We start from the raw sequence: 23974 nt of genomic DNA on the forward strand, positions 1-23974 counted from the left end.
TTGGCAACCAAACACACAGATCCATACTAACATGTCCTCCGGTTTGCTCTAATTTCCTATCCTAAACACCCCTCTGAATGAGAAGATACAGGGGTGTTCTTTGACTGTAGGAAATTTGGAGTGACTTAACTTTCTCATTCTGAATGAACGACTATGTGCTTTGTGTCATCTCTTTGTGATACACAGAACAGTTCATTGGGAAGAGATAAAGAGAAAGAAAGCTCCCATATCCTTAGGAATCAACAAAGACAACCATAAAAAACTTCAAGCATGGAACAGAGAGGGGAAAAAAACTTTCACGGATACAATTCTCCCACATGGCAGCACTGAATTCCAAAAGCTAGAGCACAAATAGCTAAAATTCTTATAACCAGAAATGATCTTGTCCCAGAAAAAAATGGCTGTATAAATATGAGGCCACAGAGTTCCAGCACAGCCAAATTAAGTTTGTTTTTGAGGGGCGGATGTGTGCAAACATCACATTAGCCATTCTGAGAACGGTTTGCAGATTTTCAAGACAACCGTAACTGCTTTCACGATGACCCCATGGTTGATGATGTTCTTAGATCTGGACATCAGGAAATCTTTAAGTATGTACTAGATCAGTCAGAAGGAAGCCACGGTGACCCTAAATGCGATTACGAGTTCAACTGACACCTTAGTAGGAAAACAAAATATCCAAAGTCTGTTAAAGACTCACTAAAGCATATAATGTCCTGGAACAGGGAATCATTGTACTGTACCTTCTTGCAGGAAGTGTAACATTTCAGATGTGTTCTTTCAGACTGGAGATTATTCAGAAGACGAGTGTATAAGAATCATGAGACTGAGATAAATGCCCACTTAAATCCTGAAGAAATGCTGATTTCATCTTGGCACTGTGGTTTTCTTTGGAAGCCTGAGTCGCTTTTGAACCAGAGGACGTGCTTAAAACCGACCAAAGGGGTTTTCACATGAAGTGGGGGGAGATATAAACGTGAGATTAGAGGATCCCAGACTCTGAAGTGATGTGGGAGTTGCTGAAACACTAGTTGCTGCCCGGGATCTATTAGTGCTGCATCTCTGCTTCTGAACAGCCTGGAGAGTTTTGATCCATTCCACCCAACCCAGGAGGTACTGTGGTTTCCCTCTTCTCTCACACTCATAAAAATGTATTATCTGGAATCTAAGGGAGCTATATGAAAGAGTAGTTACATAAACAAACGCACACTTACTTCATTTCGAGAGTTCCTGAAGGTTCATTTGAAAATTAGTACTTGTATATCACACATGCACAAGAATACACAAGCACAAATTCATTGTTTAAATTAGAACATTACATTTGCTGAAATGCATTTGTTTGAAACCCAAATATCTTATTTATTTAATGGCCTACAAGTGGCTACTTTAGTGTGTCTGATGAAAAATACAGGACCATACCTGAAAAAGCTTTCATCAGAAAAGAGCCCAGATTACTGATGTAGCATTACCCCCATGTGTATGTATTTAAAGCACATAACTAGATACACTTTAACCATTTTTTAATGAAAAATGTTTATTGAATAAGTAGAAGGGGCTCAAAACAAATAGAAATAAGTTAAGGGACCTACAGGTATGATTCAAATACATTTTAAAAATCATCTATGTTCAATTCAGTTATTCAAAAAAGCTTATCTTTAAGTCAGTACTATTTAATTTTAATATGGAAAAATATCAAATTTTGACAGCAGGTCTGAGTGAGAATGTGCAAATTATATACCATCACCATGGAGAGGACCCGGTGACCCTTGCATTTTATTTAGGTCAGTGTGGCCAACAGTGCCTGCTCTTCCTCCTCTATGCAAATACTGTAAAGAGAAGAACACTGGGACCAGATGGGAGCTGGGGGTGGGGAGACTGAGAAGCCCAGCTGGGCCGGGAGTCAGGAAGGCAGGCCCCGGGAAGCCCACAGGCTTTCTGGGCCTTCTGCAGTGCGGCAGCCACAGAAAAGTGGTTTTGACATTGTCCGAGTGTCTGATGTGGCAGGGAGGGTCCACGTGGCTACCGCCTCCTCCCCGAGTTTCATGGGCGGACCACCGTATTACCCAAAGTGTGCACTCCCCAAGGGGTAGAAATAGAATTCGAGTTTTCTCAGAGGAGCACTATTTATGGTTATCTCACCTCCTGGATTTCTGTTTGGCCCCAGCTCCAGTCCTCCCTCTCTACGGAATGATGCTGAGTGAGATTTCAACACTCCAGGCTGAGTCTGTGGTTTCTTCATGAGGCCCCTGGTCTGACGGAATAAAGGGCAAAGCCTTCAGCTTGACATACAAGCCCCGCTGTGAGCCGGTCCCTGCCTTCAGCTCTGGCTGCAGAATCCACCGTGCATTTGCAGCTCCACAGTCTTCTACGAACGTCCTTTTCAGTTCCTTTTATTTCTTTATAGAGGGATAATATGCATCAAGTTCCCTACTTACAGTGTACAACTTTAGGATTTTCATACGTGTCTGTCTCTGTAGGTAACTACACCCAGATGAAGAAATAAAACACTCTCCCCATTCTCTAAGTTTCTCCCCGTCTCCTTTCCCAGTGTATACTCACCTCACCCACCATCCCAGGTTTTGCCTGTTTTTCAACTTTATATGAATAAAGCTATACAACTTGTATTGATTTTTGTCTTCTTTCAACATAAGTGTTTGTGAAAGTCATCCATGTTGTACATGTATTTAGTTCATTTTTTCTGGCTGAATAGTATTCTACCATATGAGTGTATCATAATTAATCCATTGTTTTGCTTCTTCCCATTTCTCTTACAGCACATAACCTAGTAGAAGGTTTGAAGGAAAAGGCTCACAGAGGCCTAGACACTACCAGGGAGATGGTTTCCTGAGGTCTCAAGGGGACTCACTCCCAGTGAAGAGTCTGATCTTGAACCTGCACTGTGAGATGATGCAGAGGGACCCGGAGCAACCACGTCCTCAGGACTCAGAAAGTCAGCACCCATTCATTCACCCATGAGTCAGCACTCATATTCAGAATGAGAAATATGACCATCATATTCAGGTGGAGACATTTCTTACATTTTTAAAATGGTTATGTAATATTTATATAGCCTTTCTTCCAAGGAACTAGAAATACATTTAAATAACAAGCTGCCACAACATCCCGGAAAGTAGACTGTTGGAATTTACAAATGAAGAATTTGGGACAAATGGAAGAACTCATGCTACCTAAGGCAAACTAAGGGGAAAAATGTCACCTTTAACCATACCTCTGCTTTGTTCTTCTTCAGTCCCAGAAGGCAGGGTTGTCAGATGGTTAAGACTTTAGGCTCTGGGGCCAGAGGACGTGGGTTCAAATCTGTTCTCTGCTCCTACCTCTGTGAGCTGGGGCAAGTTACACGGCTTCTCCGTGCCTCAGCTATGCCACCTGGGAGAATGGGATGATAATATGAGTTCAGTGAGCTGATAGAGGCAGAGGGATTTGAACAATGCTGGCAGGTAGCAAGCAATTTTTAAAATGTTAAAAATGCCAGGTATTATTATTGTCTTAGTTTCCATAAATTGTCACTTTCCTCATTCTCAGAAAATTAGATCACATATAGGCCTTACTAACTCCTAAGGCCTCAGCTTGAAGGCATGGCGATCAAATCATCATTTTTAAATTCCTGAGGGACAGGTATTTCCAGAGAAGAATCAATGTTGGCCATACTCAACAGATTCTTTTGATGGCAACTAGATTAGGGGAACAAAAAAGATCAAACCTTAGACAAAGCATCCCAAGGTGATAAAAATGTTAGAAATAAATATCCCAAGGTGACTAAGATGTTTTCAAATAACTATATCGTGTTAAGGAAACTGGTTTGTACACCTGTTCTGTTTTTGCTTTTCAAATGCTGTTCTAGAAAAGCAGGGAATCTGAAGCATTACTAAAGCTGAGGCCCCTCCCAGGGTGTTGCTAAGGAAAGTTCACAATCCAGGGCTCCTAATTAAAATTGACTCTACTTATTGTGCGTAAATTGGGTCCTAATGAGGTGGGAAACTGCAGTAAAATAATTAAAGAATGAAACTATGTTCTCCAAATAGAAGCAAAAAAACCCAGGGAGGATTCATATTCTTAATTCTGTCTTGTTTCTCTTCAGCTGCATTTGGAGAAAAAGAAAGCAGCTCTGAAAACAGGGAGATGGAAAATCAAAACAAAGTCTTTCATATAATTCACTTATACAGTCCAGGTGGGGCAAACAGAACACCTGTGAATGGTAGAGAACGAAGGCTTTGCAGACATTGAAAGATAAGCCACTCAGGAGCCTTTAGCTCAAGACGAGTCCAGTAGTAAAGGTCAAGTGCTCAGGAAAGGATCTGACTCCAAACCAGAATGATCAGAAGATCCCAATCATGTCATGACCATGTATATACATCTATCAAAGGTTACTCTTAAAGAATAACTTGTATTGACAAATGTGTTCGAGTTCCACTCTTTTACTGAAAATAATTATTTTTTGATAGACAGCAAGAATAACAAAGAAAGAGAAATATTGAGAGATGCAGGGAGTCTAAATATCTCAATGTGTTTAATTTCCAAAACACAAAAGGCCCAATAGGACTTCCTGGAAAAGGCAAATTCCAGGTTGCCAGTTCTTGGTAAGATCTGTATTAAATATAATCAGGGGATGGGGTATTGGGTCTCCTGGAATTAGAGCTCATAATCCTGGACCCTTAACTGAAATCTGCCTGCAAACCTATTTTTGATGATCAATGCTAAGCTTAAACATATTTTTGAACCCTAGAATCTCAAAAAAGAAGATGTGAAATTAAAAAAAAAAATCAAAATCCAACTTCTGGCTTCTTTCACAAACCCTGATGTTCTGGCCGCATTGGGCCAGTTTTCCTGCCTCCCAAGAGCTGGCAGTAGCCACGTGGTGTCTGCTGTTGAATACAGCCCCAGTTTTGTCGGCCCTATGCACTTGTTACCTGCCGGGCCCTGCAGGGTTTTGAGGTTTCACCCTTACCAAGGGTATTTATGTTGGTGGATGTGTCTTAGAGCTGAGGGACAGTGGGACCTTTGGAAAATCTTTTTCAAGGCAAAATACGTCTGTTTGAAAGCAAACAGATGGGAGTCTTGTGGGATCTCTTTGGGGAGATCCTAATGGCACCAGTAACATGCTCTCCCTGTAAGACGGCACCAGTCACCACTTAGGCCACTATCAGGCATAAATATTTGGATAACTACCTCCAGGCTGAACTTCTTCAGGCCAGGGGACTCTGTCTCCTTCATCACTGCCTCCCCAGTTTAGCACAGGCCATGGCACAAAGTTGGTGCTTAAGGAAATATTTATTGAATGAGTAAAAGTTGCGATGACTGTGACATTCTCCACCCTCTAAATTGAGCACGAGAAAGTATTTGCTTTTTTTTTTTTTCTTCAAAGTAGTTCAGTTCTCTGGGTATCATCTCTCCCCACCATACAAAAAAATCTCCATTCATTCTATTCACCCGTATGACCCTCAGAGAGTTCACCTCCTATTAACCAGCAGACTAGACGGAGAAATTACTGGGCCACCTCTAGAGTCCCTTCCAGCACCTAAAATGCGTCTCAGGGGAAATGAGCCAAGAGTATACCAAATGATGACGAGCTGTGGTACAGGGAGGGACGGGGGGATTTGCTGCTTGTGTATCTGAGCAATACAGCACTTAAATCAGGGCACACCCAGCTTCCAGAAACTCAATAATTCTCGGGTGAACCAGCTGCTTTCACTTTGTTAAAAGGAAACTGTTTTTCAGTGTTCCAACGTACTTGGCCAGATTTCCCCCAGGATAATGATGAGCAAATGTTGGCTGTTAAGAAATCCTGCTTATAAACCAGGAATTCCAAACTCAGAAGCCTTCAGAGCCAGGTAGGTAGTGGACATGAGTGAAGTTGCTGGTACAGTCAAGAGAGACGGTCATCCCCCGGCTACAAGTAACTGAAGCTAATGCGGGAATCTGGTTCTGGTGTTGCCAGGTTTGTCCATTTTTTAAGAGAAGCCAGGTATCTGACTTATATAGACAGTGCCAAATTAAGCAGCAGCCACAAGAACAGGCCCAATTAAGCAGGTCAGAGTGAGCCTGATTTAAACCCTCAGGTTTTTGAAATCTGCTGTTTAGCCGGGAAGGGGGGGGTGTCAATACCCCCTGTGAAGGCTGTTACTGAAGGCACCTTGGTGGTCTGTGCTGAGCAGCAAAAAATCTCCCCTCCCTCCAACTACAAAGGGCCCTGGGACCCTCTGAAAAGAAACCTAGGTTTTACTTTTTTTCTTGGATTTATTCTTAAAGAGCCGCTTTGAAATTGTTAAGAAACAAAAACCACATACACGTGCAGCACTTAACTCAAAAGCACCCATGCGGGAGTGGATTAGTAGTATTAGCCAGAGACAACAGCACAACTGCTCTGCCGGCAGCTAAAACGGTCGTGCACACAAGCACACGTGTGTACCTGTACCGTGTATGAGTGTGTGCGTGTGTGTGTTTACCACAGGTGATTAATATTTGTTTTAAGAATGCTTTTTTTTATTCCAAATCCGGCTTTAGTAGTTTTTTCTTTTTTCTTCTTTATCAAATAACTATGGGGCAGAAATGCATCTCTGGCCCAGAGCTGTTTTGTTTTGAACGTGGGGAAGGAAATGGGAAAACTATTCAGGCTTTGATCCCTGGACCAGATCACTTTCTGACTCACAATGAGGCCACAGAGAGGACATGTGAATAGGACAGACGCTGGGAACGTGCATTGGCCAAGGCCACGGTAGTGGTGTGGGCTCCTCTAGCTTGATTTCTTTTACACTAATAATGAAAATAAAGATGACAGTATCATTTCCATTCTGTGTGTCTTATTTTGTGTGGAAAAAAAGTTGTGACTCAAAGCCAAGCCAATTCTGATTTTTCAGTGTTCATTTGTAAAGTGGAGATATTAATAACTACCTTGTATAATTTGTGTGAGCATTCATAAGTTTATAAAATCTATAAAATGCCTAGACGAGGTGCTTGTTAGAATACAGGATCTCCGTTTCTTCCCCAGACCTATTGGCTTAGTCTGTTTGAGCTACTATAACAAATTACCATAGACTGGGTGGCTTAAACAACAAATACTTCTCACAGGTCTGGAGCTGCAAGCTAGAGAGTAGGGTGCCAGCATGGTCGGGTTCTGGGTGCCTGCCTTGTTCCTGCTTCATAGAGGGCCATCTCCTTGCTGCGTCCTCACATCCTGGGAAGAGACTGAGCTAGCTCTCTGGCCTCTTCTTATAAGAGCACTGATCCCATTCGTGAGGGCCCCACCCTCATGACCTAATTACCTCTTAAAAGGTCACACCTCTAAATACCATCACCTTGGGGATTAGGTTTCAATAATAAGAGTTTTTGGAGTTGTGAACATTCACTCTGTAACACCTATTTGAATCAGAAATCTAAGTTTTAGCAAGATAGCAGGTGATCCATGTTCCCAGTCAAGCTGGAGAAAGCACAGCTTTATAAAGTGTACTTTGTACTTTTCATATTGCAAATGTCCTTAAATAATGTTCTGAAACTTGAATTCTTTTGTACCATCTATACAATGTTTGCTATAGCTGAGTTCCATCTGCACCATTATTTACTTAAGACACATTTGGAATAGCCTTAATTTAAAAAAAAAAGACTTTAGCCTGCTCCTAAACAATGATATAAAGGATCTGATATCCTAATTATATTTATTTCATTGGAATTTATTTTGAGATAGATCATTAATCATTAAGTTAAAAATGTCCTTCATGCACCTGCATGTCCCTATGGTACACACACCATCTTTTGGGCAACATTCTCCCAAAGAAGTTCACTATTAATAAAGTGATTTAATAAAGTGAAGGTTTTTGGGGTTTTTTTTTCCTGATCTGAATAATCACTCTTGGATTTTTCTATTTTGTTAATTCACACTGAAGCTGTGTGATGTAACAGAAAAGATTTTACCAGTTTGATAGACCACTTTCTAGCATGTATGTGGGCCAGAGTCCTTCCTTTCTTCTTTCTTAGCTATCGACATCTATTCAGCAACTACTATGAAACAGACCTTGTGCTTGGCATGAAAAACAAAGTTGGGGAAGATAGTGCCCCTTTCCTAGGGTCCTACCATCTGGTAGATTGTGATAAGGGTAGTAGAATGTGAAAAGGGTGATGGAAAAGATATGCTCAGGACATGGTGGAGGCACAGAGCAGAGCACCTGACCCCACCCCGGGGGTTCCAAGCAGTTTCTTGGCAAGTAGTGGCGTCTTAGCTCAAACCCAAAAGGTTGGCAAGGGGCAGAGGCGAGGGCATGCTCAAAAGGAGATGGACCATGGCAAAGCTGTAGACCAAGAAACAGAAAGGCAAAATCTCCCAGAGTCTCAGTTTCTTCATTTTTGATGTGAAATACGAAGGAGACTTAGCTCATTAGGTCACTTAGAGCAAAAACACTAGGGTATGTGTTTGTCTGTGAGAATAATGTGTCTGCATTTTCAGAGAAATATATAAATATATAAAGAGGGAGGCAGTGCCAAGTAATAGCTACCATTCCACTCCTAGACATATACCCAAAAGAAATGAAAACATATGTCCCCACAAAAATTTGTACACAAGTATTCATAACATTAGTCATAATTGCCAAAGAGTGAAACCAACCCAACTATCCATCAACTGATGAATGGATAAATAAAATAGGGTAATATCTATACAATGCAATATTATTTGGCAATAAAAAGAAAAGAAGTATTGATATGTGCTACAACAGGTATGAATCTTAAAATATTATGCTAAGTGAAAGAAGCCAGAAACACAAGGTCACATACTGCATAATTCCATTTACATGAAACGCCCAGAATAGGCAATATGCATTCAATAGATTCTTTTAAATCTATAAGGACACAAAGTAGACTACTGGTTGCCTATGGCCAGAGGTGGGGTAAAGGTGGTGAGTGACTGCTAATGGATACTGGGTGTCTTTCTGGGGTGATGAAATGTTCTAAAATTGATTGTGGTAATGGTTATACAACTCTCTGAATATACTAAAAACCATTGAATAGTACACTTCAGATGTTTGAATTTGTAGTTGTGAATTACATCTTTTTGTGTGTGTGTGTGTGAATTACATCTTAATAAAGCTATTTTTTTAAAGGAATAGCTAAAATTCTCATAGCATAATCTGGGCACAGTTCTAATTGTTATATACTGTATATGTTAACTATTTAATTCTTATAATACCCAATGAGTTGGGTACCATGATAGTCCCCAGAGAAGAGTGCCGAGGGCCACACAGCCAACAAGTGGTAGGACTGTGATATGAACCCAGGATGGCTGGCTTTGGCACATACACAGTTCACTTCTACTCTACACTGTTCTAGCTTGGGAACCATTAAAGGATTCGGTTTGAGACTCACATAAACCTGGGTTCTGATGGTGGCCTTGTCGCTTACCAGCCAAGTGACTCTGGGCAAGTTACTAGAGTCAGTTTTCTCATCTGTTAAATGCAGATAATAATAGTGCATAGCTCATAGGATTGGTGTTTAGTACAAGGACTAGCTATAATAGGCCGTTATTAACTGTGAGGTCCTTCGTTGTAGGTAGTATTGTCGCTGCTTTAAGAACTGAAAAGCAGTCCACAAATCAAAGCAGCAGGCAGCCTAACACCATGGAGACTTGAAGAGTCAGCTTATTATTTCTGCAAGTACAGAATTTTCCACATAGAAATCGCCTGCTAAACTGGCGGTCTGGCATTCAACTTTTTACATAACGTAACTTAAAATTAAAGGTTTAAAAGACGATAAAAATATTTGCCACATGCGTGAAGCATTTGAAACGTTAAGGATTTGCTTTTTATTGCATGAAAATAAGCAGAAGTGTGGGACGGAAAAAAAATGTGTCACTTCCCCAGCACTGACCTGCAAGGGCAGAGTGACCTTACACAGGAAGAAAAATGCCAGTAATTTCCAAACTAATCTAATTTTTAAGTTCTGGATTTTTCATTTCATCTTGTAGAGACATACTTATTCTTGGAAGGAAAAATAAAACCCCAACGACATTAGTGATAAATGAAGTTATATAAGTTTTGCTGGCAAACTCCCCCTGCCCAGCGCTACAGAGCTCATTTGCAAGGCAGGGAAGCAAATCAAAGTCGGCTGCACTTCTCTCAGTGCCCAGAATGTTTCTTTGAGCACAGTTTGTGACCAGAATTTTTTTTTAATTTGGGGAGGTAGCACAGTTTGCTTTGGTGTGATTCAGTCCCTTCTTTCATCTCCCATAAGTTTCCTTCTAACACTCAAAGAACCAGCTCCTCCCCCAGATTTCTGCCCTGTGGAAAAAGCACCACTGTCCATTCAGATGTTCAGATTGTCTTTGATTCCTCCTTTTGCCTCCTGTTCTGGTCTATGGGTACATTTGGCAGGCTTCCTCCAAAATATAGCTTGAAATCTTTCCATTCCTTTGCCACTACTAAACTAAGCCACTTAACATCTCTTGCCCAGACTACTGTAATATCTTCTAAATGTTTCCTCAGACTCTACTGTGCTCCCTATAGGCAGCTCCCTCCAGGCAGAGCAACCAGACAGATATTTCAAAAGCCACTCATCAGGTCACTCTCCTGCTTAAAACCTATCAAAAGTCAAAATCCAAATATACAGTTGGGCTCTGAAAAGGTGTTCGACATCCTTAATCATCAGGGAAAGTTAAATTCAAGCCACAGTGAGAGATAACTACACACCTGCCAAAATGGCAAAAATTTTAAATTAAGAAGACTGGGGCAAGGGTATACCCCAGTGGTAGTGTGTGTACTTAGCATCATGGGTGAGGTCCTGGGCTCAATCCGCAGTACCTCCATGAAAAAAAAAAAAAAAAAGTCTGACAATACCAAGTATTGCTGAGGATGTAGAGGAACTAGAACCCTAGACACTGTTAGTGGAAGGCAATATATGATGAGTTCAGAAAATTGTTTGACAATATCTAAGGAAGCTAAACATATGCTTACTCAGTGACCTGACAATTCCACTCCTAGGTATGTTTACACCCGGGATAAATGAGTGCCTATGTCCACTAAGAGATGTTCAAGAATATTTATACCATCCAGAGAAAACTGTAATTAAAAAAGACATATGCACCCCAATGTTCACAGCAACACTGTTTACAATAGCCAAGACATGGAAACCACCTAAATGTCCAATGACAGATGAATGGGTAAAGAAGATGTGGTGTGTGTGTGTGTGTGTGCATGCACACGTGCACATGCACGTGTGTGTATACATATACACAGGAATATTATTCAGCCACAAAAAGAAATGAAATAATGCCATTTGCAACAACATGGAAAGACCTAGAGATTATCATATTAAGTAAAATAAGTCAAACAAAGAAAGACAAATATCATATGATGTTGCTTATATGTGGAATCTAAAAAAATGATACAAATAAACTTATTTACAAAACAGACTCACAGACACAGAAAACAAACTTATGGTTACCCAAAGGGAAGAGGAGGAGAGGGGAGGGATAAATTAAGAGTTTAAGATTAACAGATACACACTACTATATATAAAATAGATAAATGACAAGGACCTTCTGTATAGCACAGGGAACTATATTCAATATCTTGTAATAACCTATAATGGAAAAGAATCTGAAAAAGAATATATACATGTATAACTGAATCACTTTGCTGTATACCTGAAACTAACATTGGAAGTTGACTGCACTTCAATAAAAAATAAGGAAAAAACCTCACTATTTATACCGGCTTTATCTGTGATAGACAAAGGTGGGCAACAGCCTAAATGTCCATCAACAGTACAACAGATAAACCATGATATAATTATATTACAAAATATAACAAGTAATAGAAAAGAGTAGACTACTGGCACATGCAACAACACAGGTGAATCTCTCAGACAGATGCCCACAACAGGGCAATTGTAGGACTCATATTTGGTGTAGAAATTCATGACATGGTCTTCAAATATTTGGAGAAAGTTACACTTCTGAATATTAATCATATCTTGATATTCTTAACCTCTCAAATGAAAGATGGCTATTGTGGCCATTTTGTAAATATCCTCTATGACAAATGTATTCATTTATTTCCTCTATAAATATTGTGTTCACTACAAGCAAAGCTGATTTAGCTAGTATTGTCTGGTGGTGCAAAGAAGGATTAGAGATGAAGAATTATAAATATAGGAAACAGGATAAGGAATTGAGGGATTATATTCTAAAGCTGGTCTATGAGTGGAAGAAGGTCGTTGTTTCACGTGAGACTGAAAGGGAGATGTGGGTGGGGATACAGATGACTTTGCTGGTGAGGAAGTGGAAAATGTTGAGAGTTCTTACTTGATGGTTTCTATTTCCTCTGAAGTAGGAGGCAAGGTTATGGGGCTGAAAAAGAGAAGGGCAGGAGTAGGCTGCAGTGGTTTCATGTCCTTCAGACTCAGGGCACATGTGTTCTACAATATATGAGCACCTGCCCTGCCTCTCCCAGGTTGAAGGTCTGCAGGATGGTGCAGTGGTTAAGGTAAGGAGAGAGGGAGCTGTGGGTCTTCATAAAAGAAGGTTGAAATGTTAAATCAAGAATGGAGGTGAAAGGCTGTGAACCAGGAGGAACTGGGAGAAAAGAAGAGGTCCAATGGCTGTTTTAACATCTTGATCAAGATGGAAGAGTGATCCTGGAGAGAAACTCCTTTCTTCTTTCCAAGCACAGATAAAAACATGTTGAGCCAAAATCTAGACAGTGATCACACAGGCGGATGGGGTAAGTGGTGAGTCAGGAAGGAAGTTACATTGTTCTAAGTGTCTTGTCCAGGAGGAGGCTGGAGATCTGGATTAACTACTGACTTTGTTAGGAAAATATAAAATTAAGTTTCTTAAAACCACAAAACAATTAGAAAGTGTAATCTCCAGACTTGTTGAAGAAAAAGAAAAGGAATTAGGAAAGCCTGACAATCCAAAAGAAGAAAAAAATGAAAACAGTTTTTTTTTTTCACAAATTAGAAGCTATAAAATATTAGAGGTAAGTTATAAACTCCTAACCACAGTAAAAAATAAATATTTTAATACACCTATTAAAAGACAGGACTCTTAGTTTTAAAAAAAAAAATCCAGTTACCCATACTGCTTACAGGTTACATACCTCAAACAAAACAACATAGAAAGATTACAAATAAAGGGATGGGAAAAAGATGTATCAGGGAATGTGTACCCAAAAGAAAGCTGGCTTAGCAATACTAATAGCAGATAAAGTAGACGTTAAACTTAAAAGTATTTTTGGGAACAAAGATTTCACAGATTATGAAACTATTCACCAAAACCATACATTTGTACGTCCTTCATACACAGTTTTTGTGGAAGATACTGAAAATTGGCTCATTCAATACTATTTTAAACCTCTGTTTATTGTGGTAAAGACTACATTTTCCAGTTTCCCTTGCAACAAGATCAGGCTTCTGCCAAGCAGAGATTTGGAGGGTACAGAAAATATTGTGAAGTGACGGCCACAATGTCCTGCAAGATGCTTGGTTCTTCAGCGACAGTTCTCAAGGTTCCAAGAGTTCTCAAATCCTGGTTCTAGCATTGGAGGAGCCAAGTGGCAGGCAGTGGTTGGCTGTGGGGTTTCTATGAGGTGTTGGATATTTTTCCTGGCTGTGCTGCTCACAGGCCAACACTCAAGCTTGGCTTCCTAGCCTCCCTGAAATTCTGTCAGCTACCTTGTTCCCTGTAATAAATCCCTTTCTGCTTAAACTCGCTGGAGTGTATTCCAATTTGATGTGATATATGCTCTGCTAGAAGTAAGCCCCAAGCACTGACAGTGCTTATGAGATTCTAACTCTGACTGGGGCAAGTGTGGAATCCTTGTAGACTTCCTAGAGCAGGTGACAGCTGGAATGATCCGAAACATGAGTTGGAATTAGCCAGGTCTCCGGAGACAGGAGGGATAGGAGAGCTTACATGGAGAAGGAACAGCATGTGCAAAGGTGGAGCCCAGGAGATGCAGAGCCAGGTCAATTAGGTCAATGTCCCTGATTCAGGATGAGGAGTATGGACTGATGAAAAAGGAGACTGCAGCCAGGTCAGGGGGAAGTCACAAATGACCTTACATGCCAATTTGAAGGCTGCAACTGTTGTTTTTCTGTCTATTCGGCACCTTGGCTGCTTCTCCTTCAATCTTCCCCTCCTTACTCCCAACCCCAATACACACTCATTTCCTTTGAGGAGCGATTTCCTCTCCATTCAAATCAAGTGATTTGGATGAGCTGCCAGTCTCACTAGCCCTTCTCCCAGATGACAAGGAGAGTCTTGTTCATTCCAGGTCTGACCATGAAGGTAGCCATTCCTATGCTCATGGTAGTTGGTCTAAGGTGAGCCTGTGAGTCAACCCATACCTGCCAGAGTCCTTCCCAGGGATTTTCAAAATTTAGAACTGGCTCACAGAGTTGTAGATTCTGGGAGTCATTATAAGGTCAACTGTATTATATAAAATGCTTATGCAGATAAAGTGAAATCAGCAGAAATATAGTTTCTGAGCACCCAGCCCAGGGCAAATCTGTGCTGGATAGTTTGCAAACATTCAGTTAAGGGGGACACCCGCAGCTAGTCCAGGAAGAACCTGGGTCAGAGGTGTGGAAGTTCTTGCTCAGTCACCCATTGAACAGGCCACGTGCTGACTTTGTCTATCAGTCATCTGTTCTCTTCCAGCCCCACCCAGCCAGGTTCATTAAGACACCAGGATGTCCTTCATGGCCCTGTATCCACGGGAGCCTGGCCCCTGCCCCAGATCCAGAAGAGAGGACATGAATAGTGTCAGTTATTGAAGGTGTGGTCCCATTCCTCTTGCCAAGTGATTAGGATTAGGAATCAACAAGTGTCAAATTCTGGCTACTGAGATGAGAGGGAGAAATCATCTAGGGGAGTTTTGGGAAACAATTTTTCACTTTTATAAACAGATAATGCCTTCTTTGCCTTTTTCGTGCTACCATTTCATATTCCTACCAGGATTATATGAGATTGGTCAGTTGTTCCACATCTTCACTGGCCCTTGATATTGACAGTTTTTTGCTTGTGTCTTGTTGTTTATTTCGTACTTCAGCAGTTCTAAAAGATGTGTGGTGGTATTTCACTGTGATTTGAATTTGCATTTCTCTGAGTAATGCAAAAACAAACAAACAATACCTAATGCAATAAATATCTTAAAGAAATTAGCAGTTTGTGAATTTGAGTGTATTTTTTAACTTATTAATTTTCCACTATTTTTTTAGATTATAAAATTCTTTTCCAACAAGAAATCAGAAGAAAATTCAGCTACGTTTTTAGGGTTGTATGTGGATGTGACACATGAAATGCTGCAGACTTCTTGTGATCATTAAAGGTGGGCAGAGCCAAGTCTTTGCAGAGAAAAGGTAAGAATCCTGATCATATTACCCACCCTGGACAGGCTTTATTTGGGGGTCCATTGTATGGGTGATAGTACATTTCCTTCTCATTTAGTTCCGTGGAGCCTGGGTCTTCCATTGCTTACCACCAAAGGCCTTGTAACAGCACATGAGTGGAAGATACTGAGATTTAAACCCATACACTCAACTCTAAATGAGAATATAACCTATGAGCACACACAGAAAAAAGCCCTAAGGCAAAGGAAAGTAAATTAAACAAGATTGAGACTCCATTTTTAGAAACTTTTACATGATTAAAAAAAACGTTGAACAAGTTTATACTGTGTAGCACAAGGAACCATATTGAATATCTTGTAGTAACCTACGGTGAAGAAGAATGTGAGAATGAATGTATGTACATTCCTATGTGACTGAAGTATTGTGCTGTACACCAGAAATTGACACAACATTGTAAACTGACTGTACTTCAATAAAAATATATTTTAAAAAATTTTAAGTATTGTCATACTTTGCTGGTGTTTAAGAATGTAAACTATGACAGCTCTTTAAAAAGACAACAGCAGCGCTCATTTATTGAGTGCTTACTACACGACAGATATGCAAGGCAGCAAACTTGATTTAACCCTTAAAACAAGCCAATAAAATAGATATTGTTATCTTTGGTTTAAAGATAAGATTTACAGAGACCCACTGACCTTGCTGAGGTTTCACAGGCACAAAGGGTGGCTCCCTGAGGGCTTGGGCTGGTGGCACCCTTACCATTGGTGAGGGTCTCACTCACTCAGGGTCTCACTCCAGCCCATGGAGCCAAGATTCAACCCAGATCTGACTCTAAAGCCTGTACTTACAGTAACAATGACTGGGACACAACTGAGAAAGCAATTTAGCAAACTGAATCAATAGCCTCAAAAACATTTATATTTCTTCATTTGTTAAATTAAATATTGTGAAAAATTGTAAAAGCGCTAAGAATAAATGTGTTAGAGGCAGAGTTTTTATCATAATAAAAGATTAGAAGATAATACAAGTGTTTAACAACAGGGGCCCCGTTAGTAAAATTATGTAATGCAACTACTACAAATAATCTTTATGAGGACATTAAAGTGGGAAACTAATTGTATTATAGCAAGTGGAGGAAAAAAAACACATGAAAGTGTTTATAAAAATTATTCAGAACTGTCAAAAAGACAATTTTAAATGTGCAGAAAGCAGATGGAAAAGAAACACACTTAGAAATGGTAACAGAGACTAGATCCTGGTATAATGGGTGATTTTCTCCAATTTATTTTCTGTAGTAGGGATTTTCTCTAATGAGTATTACTTTTAGAGCAGAAATAATCCTAGTAATCTTTATTTTTAAAAAGGCAGAAGGCTCTTGGAAGAAGTCTTTATTTAGATAGTAAAAACTACGGAGGGGTGGAGAGATTGCACATGAAGACATGCTAATTGTGGTTCTTCAGTCCTCAAAGGAAAGGCGGGGAGGAAACACCGAAAGCTGTCCTCACTCACAGTTTTGCAGAATGACCTGATGTCAAATATTTTGCCCCACTGTCATGAGAGTCAATATTTGGTTCAGGAAACGTGGCCATGGGAGACATATTCAAAACTTATACATTTATGAAGTATCCAGGTAGGTTATATATATTTCTGGATCACTAATCCTAGAAATATCCAGGGAGGTGCACAACTCTGAAGTTTGACTAGCAAACAGAAATACTATCATGGAGTAAATCTACAATGCTCATTATCGTAATTCATTAACAGTCACTCCCTCTTTTTGGAAACACTCTCTTTTCGGTGTTTGTATCACCCAGTGACCTCTCCTGGTTTTCCTCCTGTCATCTCTGGCTGGCTCTTCTGTCTCCCGTGATGCTCTCCACGTTGCACTTCTCCAAAATATACATGCTCCCCTTGCCTGTCCCAGGCCCTCTGCACCTCTCTCTACACCCTCACCTGGATACCCCCATCCACTCGATCAGCTCCTGCTGTCCTCTGAATAGCAGCTATCCTCCAACTGCTCCAAAAAGCTAGTAGTAATCACTTAGAAATAGGTTCAATATAAATGTTTTCATTAGCCTTTATTTTTTTAACAGCAGATGACTCTCAGAAGTGCTTTTCAAGGAACAGTGTATAAAATGGTGTGTTATCTTTTGATTACATTTTCTACCAATCTGACTGACCACTGTTGTTTCAGAGTTTGGGTGACTAGATTGTCTCTTGCTTTCAGTGCACTGCCTCTGAAGTTACTTCACCATGGTTTTAACAATTGGCAAGTCAACAGAGTACTTACAAAAATTTTATTTGAAAAAGCCACATGTCGAAGTAGGAACGCAGGGGGTACAGCCACCCTGTGGCATACCTGCTAGCCGTGCCTGGTGAGGTACCAGCATGACACCTACTAAGTAGAATGTTCCTGGAATGAATCGGTGTATACGTGGAAAACATAACCCCCAAACTGTTCTTCCTAAGCAAATTCCACCTTTCTTTGTAAATAGTTTATATCGTGTTCCATTCTCATTCCTTTGCATTGTCTGAGAATCAAGGCATTTGTGTTTTCATCCCACCGTAAGATTTATTATATAGCACATCAGCCACTTCCCCTTTCCCCTTCCCTCCCTCAGAGGTCTGTCAGCTCTTTAAGGCAATTCTTTCTCAGCAGCACTGTCCTCCACACTCTGCCCATATTGAGGCTGTTCAGTTGGCAGCCAATCATTGCAGCTCAACAGATATTTTTGGGTGCCAAAATACAAGGAGCTGCCCTAGGCACTGTGGAGTGCAAGCTAAATGGAATAAGAATCTTCACAAGTAAAGCAGTTCCGTCCCCTTCCTCTAGCTTTCAGGATGGATCTGAGCTGTCAGCCACTATTCCAAATACAATGGCTTTGTGGCTGAAGCTCAGGGTCAAAACCAATCAGGGGCTGGTGCTATTTATTTTCTTCTTTATCATAACCTTTATTGCAAACTTTCACTTAGTCCAAACTTTGGTGTAAAAAACCCTGAATTCCGAATGAGACATTCCAAAGGCTCCCCAGCCATTCCAACTTAATGTTTTAAATATTTTTCTTTCTTAGATCAAATACTCCCTCCACTCTCTTTTCCCATCCAGCAGCATTGTCAGGCAGTAACACGACTTAAATCCATATAAACCATTACCTTCACTAGACAATCGGCTTTCTGTGGAACTAAGTGAAGGAGACTGAGATATCCCCAAGATCATAACCAACCCATTGTTGTTTTGGCTTTCCCAGCAACTTATAGAGTTGGATGATAACTGTTATTTTTATTCTTCACTATTATCAAATACTGACACTGATTTTAGCCTTTAGACCAATTTTTTTTCCTCCAAGTTGCAAACAAAGGAGAGCAGACATTACTCTGCATTCATTAAACAGAGCCTTGCATTTTCCTCCACGAATTTCATACTTAGTGCTGTGTGAAAGTCCCTTATAAATAGTAAATGCACAGAGCCCGTGCCTTCCATTCGAGAGTGCAGAGGTTTGTGGGGAGCAAGGCGGCCTGATCAGAACTGGGGACCCCCCACCCCCATCACAGCAGCGCCATCTGCAGCTTGTGGCTGGACCGCCTCCAAGTACTCACTGCCTCCTTTAGAACTTTTATGGGCCTGCTTTTTGAAAGCATACTCATTCCATATGCAAAGGCTTGGATACATATGCACACCCACAGCCTGTATGCATGCAAAATGTGCAGATGGGCGAAGGAAAATGAAGCCAGAGGTTTGGCGCTAAGACAAATGATTAACCCTGGGAATTCCTAAAAGCCACATAGGAGTCCTGTGGAAAAACAGCGTCTCTTAGAACTGGTAATTGGAACTTAGTTTAGATTTCAGAAACTGTAGTTTCATAAACAGTGTAAAAAAACAGATTTTAGAATTTGACTTTTTTTCTTTTCTTTTCTTCTTTTTTTTTTTTTTTGCATTGCTCTTTGAAAACAAACATCTAGAAGGTTGAAAAATTTCAGCCAGCAGCACCATCACCAAATTTGATCTTTTCTCCACAGCTCCTAGCACACATGAATCACGTCATCCTTAGCTGATATGGTGCAAGAGAACCGAATAGGCTTCCTTAAATTAACTAACAGCTGCATTGTTCTTTTTAGGAAGGGAAAGTGGGTAGAATTGTGACATAAGCACTATACAATAATTTATAATACATTTTCTAATATCTAATATGCCCATTGTATCTATAAATACATAACAGATCTTGCAACAGGTATACCAAGCCTTTTTATTAAAATTATTTATTTCAGTTTATAAAATTTATTTATTTATTTTAGTTTATAAAATTAAAATGCTTAGATTTTCAGACCATAATTAGATCTAAGGGCTTCCAGAATTATAGTCAGCATTTCTTTTTTTTCTCTTCCCTTCCTTTCTTTTTTTTTTATTGAACTGTTGTTGATTTACAATGTTAGTTTCAGGTGTACAGTAAAGCAATTCCGTTATACATATACATACATATATATTTTTCAGATTCTTCTCCATTATAATTATGAGAAATTGAATATAGTTCTCTGTGCTATACAGTAGGTTCTTGTTGTTTATCTATTTTATATATAGTAATGTGTATCTGTTTATCCCAAACTCCTAATTTATCTCTCTTCCGCCCTTTCCCTTTTGGTAACCATAGTTTGTTTTCTATGTCTGTGAGTCTATTTTTGGTTTGTAAATAAAATTTATATCATTTTTTTAAATTCCATATATAAGTGATATCATACAATACTTGTCTTTATCAACTTATTTCACTTAATATGATAATCTCTAGGTCCATCCATGTTGCTGCAAATGGCATTATTTCATTCTTTTTTATGCCTGAGTAGTATTCCATTGTTTAAATATACCACAACTTCTTTATCCAATCATCTGTTGATGGACATTTAGGTTGTTTCCATGTCTTGGCTATTGTAAATAGTGCTGCTATGAACATTGGGGTACTTGTATCTTTTTGAATTAGTTTTCATCTTGTCTAGAATATATGCCTAGGAATGTATATGTAGACTCTAAATAGTATTACAAAAAAAATGTATATGCAAAGCAGAAACAGACTCACATAGAAAACAAACTCATAGTTACCAAAGGGCAAAGGGCAAGGGGAAGGGATAAATGAGGAGAATGGGATTAACAGATACAAACTACTGTACATGAAATAGATAAGCAATAAGGATTTACTGTGTAGCACAAGGAACTATATTCAGTATCTTGTGATAACCTCTAATGAAAAATAATCTGAAACAAATATATATATAACTGAATCACTTTGCTGTACACCTGAAACACATTATTGTAAATCAATTAGACTTCAATGAAAGAAAAAAAAGGAAGGGCTGGTCAACAGGTTAATACTAATGAATCGGAGCACAAGATTTAGCGATGAGAAGTTCTTCAGTGACCTTGATGCCCCGTAGGGTGAAGCGGGTGTGGAGGGCACAGGAGCCAGATAAATGTAGGCATGAATGAGGGGTCAGGGAAAGGAGGCAGAAGTGGGGTTGGACAGTGAGTGAGGACAGATGGGGGTAGCTGGAGGGATAGGTAGGTTGGGTCAGTGTTTCTGATTCCTGGCTGCACGTTAGAATCACCTGGGGAGCTTTAAAAACAAATTCTGACACCTGGGCCCCACCCCTCCCAATTCTGACTTAACTGTTATGAGGTGCAGCCTGGATACCAAAAATTTTTTGAGGCTCCCCAGGTAATTATAATGAGTAGCCAGCACTAAGAAAACTTGGAAAAATTATTTCCTTTAAAGATGGGAGTAAGTTCAGCGTGTGTTAATGAGGAAGAATGGAGCCTGAGAGAAGGAGCAGCTGAAGATACCTGGAGGTAGAAGTGATGGCAACTGATGTGGGGGTTCCTGGGAGGGAGGTGGAGATGGAGTCAGCAAGGTAGGGGGTGTGACTTAGAAATAGACAGACGCGCTTCTTTTACTAGGGCAGGAGAAAGGGAGAGACAGAGAAACGTGGGTGGAGTCAGGGTTGAGGTTTTTGCTGGCAGGATGGCAAGGAGGCGACCTTCTAACGAAGCCTGTGCTCTCCGTGAATCAGTAAAAGGGGAAAGCGGAGGGTGGTGGGGGGGGGGAGGGGGACGAGATTAGCCTTTGGAGGAGAATGGAGAGGACTCAGCAATGCTGAGTGCCTGGTTTAGGTTAGAGACCCTGAACTTGAAGCGTCAGCAGTATGTGAAGCTGATGGTTTTCAGCAGAACATTAAGAAATGTGAAAACAGTACTTCCGCAAGCATGAGGTTTACATTCTTCATACCACGTTGTTAGGAGGATTCAAAGTTAAACAGCTTTGACCATAGGAAGGACTGGGTGTAGGGCAGGAGGATGGTTGCAAGTTAACCAGTGAACTCCCTTGTCAATAATAGTTACATTCTCTGAACCCAAAACAAATGAACAAACAAAACCTTATGTTGATATAAAAACAGTAATAAAGGGATCAACAGCATTCTACATATATTAAATGAGTAAAAAGTAAATCCTCTATATTTTTACCACTGTTCGCTTCTTAAATCATTAGTGTCTTCCTACCAAACATTTGCAGTGAGTCGTTTACAAATCTGTTCCACAAATCTCCCCAATTCCTGTATTCAGTCTAATCCAATATTCACTGCCCTTCCAGGTTTATGAGTGATGCCATATTTGTGGAGAAGCAATCTGAACATTTTGAAGTTGTGGGGGAAAAAAGTAAGTCTTAGTGAATTCATGAATACTTGAATTTTCTGTCAGACCACTCCAGGTTGGTGAGTAGGGTAAACAAGTGTCCAGTTTTGCAAGGAACTGAGGGGTTTCCCTGGGATGCAAGACTGTCAGTGCAAAACCTGGAGAGTCCCAGGCAAACCTAGAGAGTTGGTCATTGGAAAACTCTCTCCCTGACAACCATCCCTCACTTGTTTGTGGGTGACAAGTGCTTGCTCTCCTGAAAAACTAGTAGAGAAAAGGTCTGTGTGTCAGTTTCATGCAGGAAGCAACGTGGTGAGAGAAGATACTAAGAATTTTGTGAAGACCACAGACTCTTCAATTCCCTTCCTTCTGCTCCGTCTGGCTTCTCACTGCAGTGCAGTGGAGGGCCCATGCATGGTCAACTTCTAAAGCCCCCTGACTGCTTTTCTTTGCTACCACTGTCCGTTTCATGAGGTTGTTCTGGCCTATCTTGGCTCAGAGACACCTTTTTCTGTCTTGTGGCTAGTGTCCTAAGAACGCTTCCTCCCTTCCCAAACCACAGTTTTTTTCTCCTTTCATCCTCAGATAAGATAAACTAAGCCAAATACATACCTTAATTATCAGACTGAAGCACTTCTTGATTAAAGAATTTTAAACATCTCAATACAAAAAGGCTGCTTTGCTCTTTAGAAAGGGAGGATACTGCCTGACCTCTTCTACCCTTGGACAATAGAAGCCAGGTCTTTATCAGGAAGAAACGGCTTTCTTCTTCATTCCAGGATGTGCTTTGCTTAGAGCCAATTTGAAAACGATCAACAGATGAAAAGTCACATTTTTAAGGGAGAACAGAAAAGCAGTTTGTATAACAGACTGAAGAAATTAGGTTTTTTTCTATTAAATCCTCAGTCCGTGTTTGTTGATTTGATGAATAAATGAAGACAAAGCAGATTTCTTTAATAATAGGTTTCTATTAAAATAAAATATATAAAATTAAAATTAAAAAAAGGTTTCTCCTTGCCTTCACTATACTTTAGTAAGGTATGTATATTGCAACACAAGGTGTCGAGCTCTGGATCCAGGTTATGGAGGACACAGGACGAGTAAGACCCTTGTGTTCATAATAAGCTGTGATCAGTCAGGAGAATGTGGTAAGGTGAGGAAAGAAAATTATGCAGCAGAGAAGACCAGAAGAACTTACATCCGAATACGTTTTCTACAACCATATGGTGAGTCAATCCAATCGTAAGACAGGAAGGTAGCAAACATTTGGGTGGAAGATCAGAAAGGAAAAAAGTGGAGTGAATAGATTCCACAGATCCTGTATAAAACAGTGAGAGCCTCTACAGAGGACATGGTGGTTCATATTATGGCTGCTTTTTTAAAGTTTTTTTTCCAGGTTTCTTGTATCTGTACAGAGTCACATTTAAAAGAGACATGAATCTGTCTCTAGATAAACAACAAGTTTATATTGTATAGCAGAGGGAACTATATTCAATATCTTGTAGTAACTTATGGTGAAAGAGAATATGAAAAAGAATGTATGCTCCTATATGACAGAAGCATTGTGCTGTACACCAGAAATTGATACAACATCGTAAACTGACTATACATCAATTTAAATACACACACACACACAAAAAGAGACATGAGTCTGTCTCTGGCAGCCTTAAAGATTAATGCATTATCTTTGCTGTGGGTGTTTTTCATACACCAGACCAAATACACGGCACCTTACAGACAGAATCCCAGAAATCCTCCTTGGCCATAGCTCTTTCTCCCAAAGATTTGTACTCGTGGCAGCCCCTATAAATGACTGCTACTCACTGCGGTCCGTGCAGCTGTCACCTCCACCTGCCCTTCCCCGCCATGTTACTCTCCCAGCTGCGAGCGGCCACCAGGACTCCCGCCCTAACTTCCCGCTCTGCCCGGCTGCTCTAGGATGCT

General features: G+C 40.2%; 1 long non-coding RNA gene across 1 annotated transcript; it reads right to left on the reverse strand.

Annotated features, from left to right (window-relative positions):
- Positions 1-1556: 1556 nt before the first annotated feature.
- Positions 1557-23937, reverse strand: LOC123615976 (uncharacterized). The gene is made up of 3 exons (XR_012507997.1): positions 23855-23937; positions 3230-3387; positions 1557-2396 (listed from the first exon to the last, which is right to left on the reverse strand). It is a non-coding gene; the product is annotated as an uncharacterized LOC123615976 (long non-coding RNA).
- Positions 23938-23974: the final 37 nt, after the last annotated feature.

Source organism: Camelus bactrianus, chromosome 1 (genome assembly GCF_048773025.1).
Source record: "Camelus bactrianus isolate YW-2024 breed Bactrian camel chromosome 1, ASM4877302v1, whole genome shotgun sequence".
NCBI lineage: Eukaryota > Metazoa > Chordata > Mammalia > Artiodactyla > Camelidae > Camelus > Camelus bactrianus.